This window comes from Populus alba, chromosome 1 (assembly GCF_005239225.2).
Source record: "Populus alba chromosome 1, ASM523922v2, whole genome shotgun sequence".
NCBI lineage: Eukaryota > Viridiplantae > Streptophyta > Magnoliopsida > Malpighiales > Salicaceae > Populus > Populus alba.
The window spans coordinates 53,121,257-53,134,488 of record NC_133284.1 but is presented as its reverse complement, the minus strand read 5'-3'; the positions used below and the strand labels follow the sequence as shown (position 1 = coordinate 53,134,488).

Here is a 13,232-nt window from a genome sequence, read left to right as displayed (position 1 = left end):
GAAATTTCAATCAGGATCCTTTAATTCCATCCTTGTATTTAAAATAATGTCAATTAAACCCCTTTAAAAAGTTTTCCAATTAAACTTGTGACTAGAGGTGTGCAAAAAAACCAGAAAACCGAATAAAACAAAAAAACCGAAAAACAATTAACTGAAAAAACCGAACCGAAAAAAAAAACCGATTAAACCGATTAGAATAGTTAGGAAAAATCTCGGTTCGGTTCGGTTTTCAGTTTTGTAATGCAGGAACTGGTTAACCCGGACCGAACCGAACCGGTTCAAAAAAAGCACTATAAATAGAAAAATTACCCCCCTCTCACTCTTTCTCTCCAACCCTAGCCGCAACCTTCTCTCTCTCTTTCTCTCCATCTCCCTCCCAGCAGCCCCCTCTCCCTCTCCCTCTTTCTCTCCCTCTTTGCGCGTGTGATTGTGTGTTCTCTCCAACTCTCAGCATCTCCCAACAATCAGAGAGCCCTGACATTATACAGTGTGTTGGCGAAGCAATATTGGACGATTCTAACGGCTTTGGAAAAGCAAAATTCCTCTCTATGGTTTATTATCTATCACCTTGATATTTATTTAGATGGCACCTCCCACAAAGGAACTCAGCTTTCCTTTCTTCGCCGTGATTTGTCGTTGGGAGGACCCAGCAGCCCCCTCCATGATTTTTGGCATTTGGGTATTTGAAAAATATAGGAAAAACCATGTTTATTTTGCAAGAAATTTTGGGTTTGATTATAGCAAAGTTTTGGATTTGGAATGAAATCAATGGTGTTGATTTTGGCTTCGTTTGCATATAGATTGTCTCAGTTTTTTGAAATAAAAAACCAAACCGGACCGGACCGAAACCGGTCGGTTTGACTCGTTTCGGTTTTTTTTCAAAAAAAAAGAGAGAACCGGTTTGGTTGTTTTTTTCAGTTCAAAACCGAACCGAACCGAAAATGGTCACCCCTACTTGTGACCTCGCCAAGAAATTAATTGAATAAATGTCTCGCTGTGTAATAGACTACTTACTCTTTCAAGTTGCGTGCGATTTCCATGGTGAAGTGTACGTCCTCCTCGCCCCATAAGAGATGTATCCTCTGTGCTTGTGGGTAATGAGGGATGTAGAAGTCCTTGTCCTTCACTTGGAGTGCCTCAAGAAGTTTAACTCTCTCCTTCTTGTGATTTATAAACATGTCCTGCAGCATGAGTTTTCAAGTCATTTATAATTTGATTCCTGTGTTTTTTTTTATATATAATTTTGTATATTAGTTTCTTTTGTTTTGAAAAAGCATAAGTTAGTAATTACATGTCATGTTAGACTGGTAGTTGATTTATATCTTAAAAAAATGTACTGTTAGTTGAATCTAGGATAGCACTGCATTGCTAAACTCCCCAAGGACTGGGAACAAAATTTTCTTACATAGTTCAGTGAAAAGACAAAAACTCGAGGGAAGTTGAATGCAATCGACGAGGCAATGATAGAAAGATTGTCCTCTAGCTCAGAGATTTTATCAAGTGAAGAACTAGTTGTTGGAATTAGAAGAAGTACGACAGAGGATATTACCTGGAAAATGTCTCTGTAGAAAAAATCAGGCATCGCTAAGGACTTGTAGGTGCAAAGTTCTGCAATTTTTTTCACACCCTCAAATGTTTCAGGAATCAAGACTTCTGCCCATGAGGAGAAGCCGGTTCTTTCTAGGGCGGAACGAGTGATGGACTCAGTCAAGGCCATGACAGAGCAAGTCACAACCATTGAATCAACCAGGTCAGGGTACATCTCAGCCATCTTGAACCCAACCATTCCTCCATAGCTTAACCCAACCAAAGTACACTTCTCCACACCAAGCTTCTTTAGACCCTTAGCCATACATTCTGCTTGAAAAGCCGGTGACCGCTCGGTTTTATCAGTGATGGAGCCCCCAAAGAAGAGGAAATCTGGAACATAAATAGCATAGTCCTTGGCCAGAGCAAGCATCTGAAATTGCCATGTTGAAATCCCATTGAACCCAAAACCGTGAAGAAACACCACAGCAGGTTTTCTCTTGGCTTGGCTGTGGATTTTGGTCTTATTTGGGTTTTCCGCTGGCGCCCAAAAGTGGACGACCGTCCCTGGTTCGATCTCTACTACTTGGGATCGCACGCCGGCTAGCCTTAAGAGGACACGCAACAAGGACATGTACATTGCTAAGCTTTTCCCCATTTTTCTCTTTCCTTGCTCGAGGTCGAGGGTGTGTGTGTGATTTGCTGATTTTGGCTTTGCTGCAGCAAGAAAGAAGGAATGGTGGCCTTATATATTGGATCAAATAAACTCTAATCGGTCCATCTGCATTACAGTTAAGGGGGCTACTTTCATTTGCGTTGTTGACTTGACCTTCTGTTAGAAACAATTACTTAATTAATAACTCGTGAATCACGCGAAATAAATTTGCTTTTTTAAACGATTGTAAGATATATTATCCATATTAAAACTAGAAAATCTTAAAAAAGAAAATAAACTAAGTAAGTAATTAACTCACATTAAAATACCAAAATAAAGCAAGAAATCTAGAAAAATAAACATATTTAAAAAACATGATATACAAAAACAAACATATTTAATTGCATTTCCTAATCTTACAGTCTTCTGCCAATTCTTTTTTTATATATACATATTTAACATGATAGCAACTCATTGTATCCATGAAAACGATGTGTTCTTTTTCAGCTAACTTCTTATCAAGATATCAATCAATCAATCATACATAACACCATGGTTTTATACACAAAGCTTTTATTAAAAAAAACTTTATATATTTACCTATAATTTAAGTTATTTTATACCTATTAAATTAAATAATTTATTTCTTAATGAGCTTTTATATAGTTTAATGTAGTGGCAGAACACCTCCTTCATAGGATCTCCCCATTCCTACAGTAAACAAAAAGTGATAAGCAAGTAGCATCAAGCCACCGACACATTTCATAGTTGGAGCAGGCAAACAAAAAAACCAGCCGACATTTCAGAGAAGAAAAAAAACCAGCCGACAACCTCTGTTCCTGTGATTTTGGTCCTATAAAACTCTGTACACGTGTTGAATCTTCTTGCCCATCACTTTCTAGTGGAAAACGTAAGGGGGGCATGAAATTGAAACCTTGACAGGGGAAAAGAGGCCCTAGACGATGCAAATTATGTTTTTCCTTTCGCTTTAGGCTTTATTTGTTCTTACTTACATAAAGTAAGGTGTTTGATAATAAATTAAATTGTGTTTTATATTATATAATTTATTAAAAAAATAAATTTAAAATGCAGTTTTGATATAGTAATTTTTAGTTTTTACATGTTTTCTTAACGGAATTTCGTAAAAATCCTGTTTGTTTTTGCATTTCAAAAATATTTTTGAAAAAATTTGAATGTTTTTTTTATTCAAATTAATATATTTTTAATTTTTTTAGATTATTTTGATACACTAATACCAAAAATAATTTTTTAAAAATAAAAAAAAATTTTATTCTAATGCATTTCCAAGTAAAAAGCAATCGCAACCACATTTCTACCAAATATTTTATATATATTTTTTGTTATACATAAACTTCAATGATAATTTTTATCGAATATATATCTAAATCCAACAACCACACGTAACTATATTTTTCAAAAACTTATTTTTTAAAATAAAAACCATAAGTAACAAGTTACCTAAAAAAACAAACATTTTTTAAGTGTTTTTGGGACTGTTCATGACAGACACTTGGAAAGAGATGTATCCATGCAGACCAGACACAGGCAAAGAGGTGACAAATTACCCAATTACCTTCTTCGTCAACTGTGTAGGCTATGGCGGAAGTTCAGCGCATTACTTCACCCGTCTACATCATCTTTCTTCATAGATCTCAAATCCACCTGCGCTGATTGGTTGATTCAATAGCCTGATAACTCTCGGATCATGATGGTTTTCGAATTATTTGAACACTTTACTTTATTTAATTCGATTTGATAAACTTGATGACTAGATTAATCCTATAAAAATTCATGTAAGATTATCTAATCAATAATTTTTATATAAAATAATATTATTTCATTAAAAAAAACTCGTTAAACTAATTGTTATAATCAATAATTTTTTATATATTTAACCCATTGTCCAAATCTCGAATCAAATTATAAAACAGGCTGATCAATATAATTAGTGACTCCAAGATAGAGGTTTGCTTGGCTTGTGAGACTGTGTGGTGTGAATTGATAATATGGAGGTGATAATTATGACAAATGGGCAAAACGGTTTATCTGGTTTTGAAAGAAATGGGAACTTAACCTGTAATTGTAGCTGGAAACCATATTCTTCATGTGGGCCTTTGAATTCTTGGAGACCTCCAATTTCTGGTGTTCCATTGAAGAGCAGGCGTGGGAAAGCAATGAGAGTTGTTGGTTTAAGAGTGAAGGCATTGCAAAAAGACGAGTCTGATAATCGGTTGGTTGGTGGTGGTGGGGTTATTGAGAAAGAGTTAGAATTTAAACCATCTTTTGGTGAGTATTTGAAGGCTATGGAGTCTGTTAAGACTGGAAGAGAAAAGAATCAAGTACATAAGTCAAATAGTTATAAGTTGAAGGATGATTTAGAGGGGAATGATGCGTCATTGTTGGAAAGAGATTAAAGGAGTGTAAAATTGAGGGGGTTTGTTAAGAATTGTGTTGCTGTGTTTTGTGCAGGTGAAGGGATGCACAATCAAGAACAACAATGCTGGATATTGAAGAACACGAATTACACACAAGGTGTTTGATAAAATGTCTCAGTAACTGCATGTCTTTAAATACATGAGAAAACTTAACAAACCTCCCTAGTTATCAGCCACTAACTGTAGTGGACAATGTGCTGTCACTAGCCACTAACTGTAGTGGACAATATGCTGCCACTAATCTCAGCAACAACTTCAGAAAAACAAGGGATTTACTTTGACAAAATCAAAACAGAAATGAAAGAAAAGAAAACAGACAATACTTGATTAAATAACAACTAAACAACATGAAACACTAGAGTTAAAAAATGTCAATTGTCTAACACTCCTCCTTGACATTTTGACGACAAATTCCAATCATTTGTCTAAATGTCTCAAATCTCTCTTTAGGTAGTGGTTTGGTAAATATATCTGCAAGTTGTTCTTCGGAAGAACAATGAATCAGCATCACTTCATTAGATTGTTGAACTTCTCTAATAAAATGAAACTTGATTTTGATATGCTTTGTACGTCCATGAAAGACTGGATTCTTTGAAATTGATACTGCAGAACTGTTATCACACATGATTTTAGTAGCTTCAAGCTGTTCATGTCCCAAATCCTTTAACATTTTCCTCAACCAAATTGCTTGGTTGACAGCAGCGGCAGCAACAATGTACTCTGCTTCTGTAGTGGATTGAGCTGTTGTCTCTTGCTTCTTTGAACTCCAGGTGAAGACACCTGAATTGAGTGAGAATAAATACCCTGAAGTGCTTCTTGAATCATCAACACAGCCTCCCCAATCACTATCAGTATATCCTCTTAGTTCCACAGCCCCTTCTAATGATTTTGGACAGAAAATACCAAGATCAATGGTACCTTTGATGTATCTAAGTATCCTTTTTGCTGCAATGAAATGAGTCTCCCTTGGAGAATGCATGAACCTTGAAAGAATACTCACAGCAAACAATATGTCAAGTCTACTTGCTGTAAGATATTGAAGGCTGCCAATTAAGCCTCTATACAAACTTTCATCCACTTTTTCAGATTCATCACCCTTGCTAAGCTTGATACTTGTTGTCATAGGAGTCCCCACTGGTTTACAATCCTCCATTTTGAATCTTTTTAGGATGTCTGAAGCATACTTCTTTTGGCATGTAAAAATGCCATTGTTGGATTGCATCACTTCCATTTCAAGGAAGTAATTCATCATTCCAAGGTCAGACATCTCAAACATCTTCTTCATTTCATCTTTGAACTCTTGGATCATTCCAAGGTCACTTCCTGTGATGAGCATATCATCTACGTAAATAGATACAATTAGAAAATGGTTACCACAGGATTTCACGTACAAAGTTGCTTCATTTTGGCTTCTGCTGAACCCAAGTTAAAGCAGATGTGTGTCTATTCTGTCATACCAAGCTCGAGGAGCTTGTTTCAACCCATACAAGGCCTTCTTAAGTAGATACACATGATCTTCTTTATCTTTAACAGCATACCCATCGGGTTGCTCTACAAAGATTTCTTCAGCAAGAAATCCATTCAAAAAGGCAGACTTGACATCAAGTTGGTGAATCTGCCAAGAGTTATGTGCTGCAAGTGTAATGAGAAGTCTAATAGTATCATACCTTGCTACTGGAGCAAAGGTCTCTAGGTAGTCCACACCATATTGCTGAGCATAGCCCTTTACCACCAATCTAGCCTTGTGTTTGCATATTGACCCATCTGGATTGAGTTTTGTTTTGAAAACCCATCTTACACCTATCACCTTGCGATGCTTAGGCCTTTCAATCAGCTGCCATGTTGCATTTTTATTGATCATTTCCATTTCTGCCTCCATGCTGGAAATTCTTGAGCTTCAGTATAGCTGGTTGGTTCTAGAATTGCCATGTTGCATCTTAGGTGAATATCTTCCAATGATCTTGTGCCTCTAACTGGAAAATCATCCACTGATTCATCGGCTACCAGCTGAGGCTGAATGGTGAATGGTTGATCAGAAATTATATTTTTCTGATGTTCCCAATCCCATGTGATTGCTTCATCAACCTTCACATCTCTGCTGAGAATAACCTTCTCTGTTTGTAAGCAAAGGATTCTGTATCCTTTGGTTGTTATTCCATAACCCACAAGAACTCCCTTCTGAGCTTTGTTGTCAAGTTTGCTCCTCTTTGGCTCAGCTATATGATAATAGCATATGCTGCCAAAGATTCGAAGATGATCTACAACAGGTTTAACACCATTCCAGCCTTTATGGTGTCTTGCCCTCCAGTGCTTTGGTTGGAAGTCGGTTCAGCAAGTAAACAGAGGTATTGACTGCCTCTGCCCATAATTTATTTGGCATTTTCTTTTCAAGTAAGAGACATCTAGCCATCTCCATTACTGTCCTGTTCTTCCTCTCACATACACCATTTTGTTGTGGGTGTGTTATGGTGTAGTGTACTGGTGCACAATGCCTCTGCTGTTGCAATACTCAAGAAACTGATTTGAGGTATATTCAGTACCATTGTCAGATCTTAAGCATTTAATTAGCATGTCACTTTGATTCTCAACTAAAACTTTGAATGTTTGAAAGATTGTAAATACTTCACTCTTAAATTTGATGAAATACACCCAACACATCCTAGTATAATCATCAATAAAGAGAATGAAATACTTGTTACCACATAATGAGGCTGTCTTCATAGGTCCACACACGTCAGTATGGATGAGTTGAAGTTTTTGGCTGGCTCTCCATGCTTGCCTTTTAGGAAATGGTGGCCTTGATTGCTTGCCAAGTTGACATGTTTCACACAATTGAATCTCACCATTCAATGTGGGCAATGCTTCAACCATTTGTTTTTGTTTCAGAATTGACAAGCCCTTTTGATTGAAATGTCCAAATCTTTTATGCCAAAGATTTGAAACATCCTGAGGATACTCACATATGCATGATTGGATACTTTATCCCAGTCAACAACAAAGCTTCTGTTTTTTATCTTTACACAGAACATTTGTTCTCCAGAAGGATCAAAGATAATGCATTTATGATCCTTAAACTGAAGAGAATAGTTTTTCTCCATCATTTGTCCAACACTCAACAAATTTTGACTGATTTCAGGTATAAATAACACATCAGGAATGATTTTGATACCTGAACTTGTTTGAACATTTACTGACCCTCTGCCTTTGACCTCTAGAAATTCTCCATTGCCAACCTTTACTCTGGATTTGTAAGATTCATCAAGGGTTTTGAACATCCCAGCATCATTGCACAAATGATGTGTGCATCCACTGTCAATAAGCCAAGTATCAGCTGGATCATTTGTTGAGAAACAAGTGACAGCAAAGAATTGCTCCTCCTGTGTATCAACTTCATCTGCTAGGTGAGCTTGTTTAGGTTTTGGATCTGAGTTTTTGAACTTGCAGACCTTTGTGATGTGCCCTGATTGCTTGCAATTTCCACAAATTGCATCTAGCCTCCACCAACAATATTTTTCTGAATGAGTGTTTCTTTTGCAGTGAGTGTAAGGAGGAAACGTCTTTTGTTTTGAACCTTCACTAGTGCTGCCCCCTTCATTTCTGCCTTTGAATCTCAGATTAGGCAACTTCTTTCCTTTTCCAGCTTGTTTGTTTTTGCACATAAAAAGGCTCCTTCAGTCAATCTTGTCTTGCCTGATTGTTCTACGTTGCTCCTATGCTTGAAGAACACTCATTAGTTCACCTAATGAGATTTTACTAAGGTCCTTTGATTCTTCCAGAGAGGAGATTTTGGATTCAAACCTCTCAGGAAGAGTCACAAGAACCTTCTCCACAATCCTACTGTCAGGAAAGTCTTCTCCAAGTAATCTGCTGCTGTTGATAATTAGTGAAATTCGATCAGAATACTTGGAGATTGTTTCATCTTCTTGCATGTTAAGTACCTCAAAATCTCTCTTCAAATTCAGCACTTGTATTTGCCTTGTTCTGTCACTGCCTTGATATTCTTCTTTTAGTTTGTTCCAAGCCTCTTTGGCTGAATTGCATGCCATAATTCTGTAGAAAATGCTTTCTGCCACAGAATTCTGGATGATTGATTTTGCCTTGGATTTCTTTGCCTTTTCCTCACTGCTGAACTTGATTTGAGCCATAGTGGGATTTGTTGGTAAGGGAGCTACTGGTTTGTCTTCGGAAACAATTTCCCAAAGATCATAAGCTTCAAGAAAAGCTTGCATCTTCACTGACCAAATATGGTAGTTTTCGCCAGTGAATATAATGGGGGAGTTTAAAAGTAAGTTGTTGGATGTCATTTTTGAGATTCTGAAAAAAGGTGTTTTGGTCCTATAAGATCTGAGATGCTCTGATACCACTGTTAAGAATTGTGTTGCTGTGTTTTGTGCAGGTGAAGGGATGCACAATCAAGAACAACAATGCTGGATATTGAAGAACACGAATTACACACAAGGTGTTTGATAAAATGTCTTAGTAAGTATTTTATTAACTGCATGTCTTTAAATACATGAGAAAACTTAACAAACCTACCTAGTTATCAGCCACTAACTGTAGTGAACAATGTGCTGTCACTAGCCACTAACTGTAGTGGACAATGTGCTGTCACTAGCCACTAACTGTAGTGGACAATATGCTGCCACTAATCTCAGCAACAACTTCAGAAAAACAAGGGATTTACTTTGACAAAATCAAAACAGAAATGAAAGAAAAGAAAAACAGACAATACTTGATTAAATAACAATTAAACAACATGAAACACTAGAGTTAAAAAATGTCAATTGTCTAACAGGGTTTAAGGATCGAGTGAAGGTGTCCAAAGTCATGGAAAGTGATGAGTTTGGCGAGAATGCTAATGGGTGCAGTGGTGAGGAAGATGTAGTTAACGCAGAGCTTGATTACAGAGGAGGAAGAATTAGAGAGTTCAATTATAATGTGGATGGCAAAGAAAGTCATGCGCATGCTAATGTAAGAAGGAAGAGGGGAGGAGCTACAAGTGATGAGCGATGGTTGAGGAATGGCACCAGGAGCTCGAACTCAGACTTGGAGGACCTCAATTATAGGAGTTATAAGTTGAAGGGTAATTTAGAGGAGAGTGATGCCCCATCACCGGTAAGACATGAAAACAGTGTGAATTTGAGGAGGTTTAACAATCGAGAAAAAGTGTCTGGAGTCATGGAAAGTGATGAGTTTGGTGACAATGGTGATGGATGCTTTGGTCAAGAAGATGTAGTTAATGCAGAGCTTAATTACAGAGGAGGTAGAGGTAGAAAGTTCAATCATAAGTTGGGTGGCAAAGAAAGTCACGTGCATGCTAATGCAAGAAAGAAAAAGGGAGGAGCTACAAGTGATGAGCGATGGTTGAGGAATAGAACCAGTAGCACGAATTCAAACTTGGAGGACCTCAATTATAGGAGTTATAATTTGAAGGGTGATTTAGAGGAGAGTGATGCCCCTTCATCAGTAAGACATGAAAGCAATGTGGATTTGAGGAGGTTTAACAATCGAGAAAAGGTGTCTGGAGTCATGGAAAGTGATGAGTTTGGTGACAATAGTGATTGATGCTCTGGTCAAGAAGAAGTAGTTAATGTTGAGCTTGATTACAGAGGAGGTAGAATTAGAGAGTTCAACCATAAGGTGGGTGGAAAAGTAAGTGGTCTGCATGCTGATTTTAGAAGGAAAATGGGAGGGGCAACGAGTGATGGACGATGGTTGAGGGATCATACTAGCAGCATGAATTCAGACTCGGAGGATTTCAATGAAACCAAGAGTATGAAGACTCGAATTGCTCAACGAAGTCCTATGGTATTAGAATATATTGAAAGCATTGATAGAACTATTGGCTTAAAAGAAAATCTTGCTCATGCTAAAGATTCCCTGGATATGTTCGGAATAAAGGGGAAAGCTTTTGAAAAAGAGAACATTGGTTCTGGAGTCAACAAAATGAATGGTGGAATTGTCAGGAATCGTAGTCAAGCTGATAAAATTACTGACAAGAGATATGTGCTGAAAAACGGATTGTCAAGAAGAAGTGATCAGGCTTTTCTTGAAAGGGGCTATGGTGAGGATTTTGAAGTGGAAAGGGCTGCCTTCAAAAGCTTTGAGCAATCCAATGATGTTATTGGCAAGACAAAAGTTCCGATGTGGAAAATAGAGGAGAAGATTCAGAAGCTAGGAAACTGGTGTGTAATCTATACTCTTATATATCCTCTCTTTTTTTCTTCATAAGCTCAACTGAACTTAACTATCCTTTCATTACAACTAACAAGATTTTATTGGCATGTGTGTGCAAATTCTGTGTAGCTAAGCTATTTTGTATTTTGATCTATGCTGTGTAATTGTACCAGTCTTCATGTAACAGAGCAAAGCAATCTGATTCATGTCAAAAGAAGCATTTCCAATACAATGTCTCCGTCCCTGTTTATTTTTCCAACTTTGTGTACTGATACCTGATACATTTTTGAATTCATTGGACTCTGATATGCCACTGTAACAAGTGGTCCAGAGATTAATGTGCCCCTTCTCCATCAAGTTCTAGATATGGTTTTAAATTTTAGTGTTTTAGATATGATGAATTAGGACAATGAATTTATAAGTGTCATAAACCAAAAAGTCGTAAGTGTAAACATTTGTAAGTAAAATAGCATAATGAGATGAGAAGTGATCCTTTTTATGATGATTAATATGGTAGTGAGGAGGTTTTCTAAGATAATGATGGTGCTACCTCAATTATCCAAAAGAGTTTGCTTATTCTTAAAAGTGATTCAAATCAAGATTGGCTACACACTAGTCTTTTTCTTTCAACGTGTACCATCAAGAACAATGTATGTAATTTGATTATTGATAATGGTAATTGTGAAAAGGTGGTGTTAATTGAAGTAGTAGAGAAGTTGCAACTTAAAAAAAAAAAAAACACCATATACCCTACAAATTGAAGTAGATGAATCGAGATCCCAATGTAATCATGGATGAATATTATCTTGTTTTATTATTTATAGGTAAGAGATATTTTGATAGTATTTGATATGATGCTGTGTCTATGGATGTATGTCATTTATTGTTATATAGACCATGATAATATGACAAGAATGTCATGCATAACAAACAATGTAATACTTATACCCTTAATATAGTAATGAAAGGAAAGGGAAGTTGTTAAGAGCGAAAATAAAAATATGTTGTTTTTATCCTAATTTATCGAAATGAAAAAAAAAAGAGAGAGAGAAAATGGAGATTTTAGAGAATCAAGATGACATGAAAAAGGGTATGATATGGAATAAGTCATTGGTGGCTACTAATGGTTCTACAAAGATTGAGATTATACTAGTATAAAACTATTACTAATCTCAGGACTTTTTAGCCATTCTAATCGTGTCATTTTGCAGCAACAAAAATAAAAATAAAAAACTACTACACATGCCTTCATCTATTTGCTATCTTTTTTTTTTTTTTATCTCTGAAAAGGAGATAAAAATGAATAAAATGATCAATGAAGAGTAAAAAAAAAAAGAGTTTATTTTACTTGAAAAATATTAAATTAATATTTTTTTTATGATTTTAATGTTAAAAAAAATCAATTCTTGTTTTTTCTTTAGACGATAATTTATTTGTTTTTAAAAAATGTAAGGCAAATAGTATATTTAAACTCTGTTTTGTTTTTCATTTCAAAAGTGTTTTTAAAAACATTAAAAAATTATTTTTTTATTTGCTTCAAATTGATATTTTTTTAGTGTTTTCATATCATTTTAATGAGATGATATTAAAAATAATTTTTTTAAAAATAAAAAAAAAAATATTTTAATTTATTTTTTAGTAAAAAAATACTTTTAAAAATAACCACAATCACACTCCGAACACCTTATTAGTGCCTGTTTGAGAACTAGTGGCTTTGTCTCCTTTTTTTTTTTTTCCTTGAAAGCTAAGTGTTTGAAAGATTTTTAAAAGTTATTTTGAAAGCTCGATCAACATATATATATATATATATATATATAACCTGTTAGTGATATTTATATGTATTAGATGGAACTGAGATTTTTATTTATTTTAAAGTCCAATATGAAGATATTTTCGTGAATAGAGTATTATAGCATATAGTTGCTACCGATCACGGATTAGATATCACAAATTTAACCTCATTTTTTTAATCAATTAAATACTTTTAGCTTTGATTTTTTTTCCCCATCCGACAATGTAAAAAATATTATTATACAATTACACATCAAGAAATCTTGGTTAAGTTTTTCTTGTGTCGTGAATTATTTTCTTTTATAATTTACTATAATGCCATCGAACTATTATAAAAACAGTAACAACACTATGAGCAAGTCGGCGGTGGCTTGGGACAACCATTTCCATGGCCACTAAGAGCTCGTTTGGCTACGCGTTAGAGTTTGCGTTTCTTCAAAAACATACTGAATAAATATTTGGTTAAGAAAAAAAACTACTTAATGTGCATCGGTCCCACAATAAATTGTGTGCGGAACGCAGGGAGATGGAAAGCAGCAAGCTGCTGCTTTCTTGCGCGGCAACAAAAGGCAACCATGCTACACTGCTCACTGAACAGTGTAGCATGCCTCCACTTTTCACTGAAC

The 13,232-nt window shown here is 35.7% G+C and overlaps 1 long non-coding RNA gene across 1 annotated transcript; it reads left to right on the top strand.

Moving 5' to 3' along the window:
- The first annotated feature begins 4,646 nt into the window (after window positions 1–4,646).
- LOC140955369 (uncharacterized) lies at window positions 4,647–8,228 on the top strand. The gene is made up of 4 exons (XR_012169355.1): window positions 4,647–4,755; window positions 7,663–7,774; window positions 7,854–8,039; window positions 8,176–8,228. It is a non-coding gene; the product is annotated as an uncharacterized lncRNA (long non-coding RNA).
- The last annotated feature ends 5,004 nt before the right edge of the window (window positions 8,229–13,232 follow it).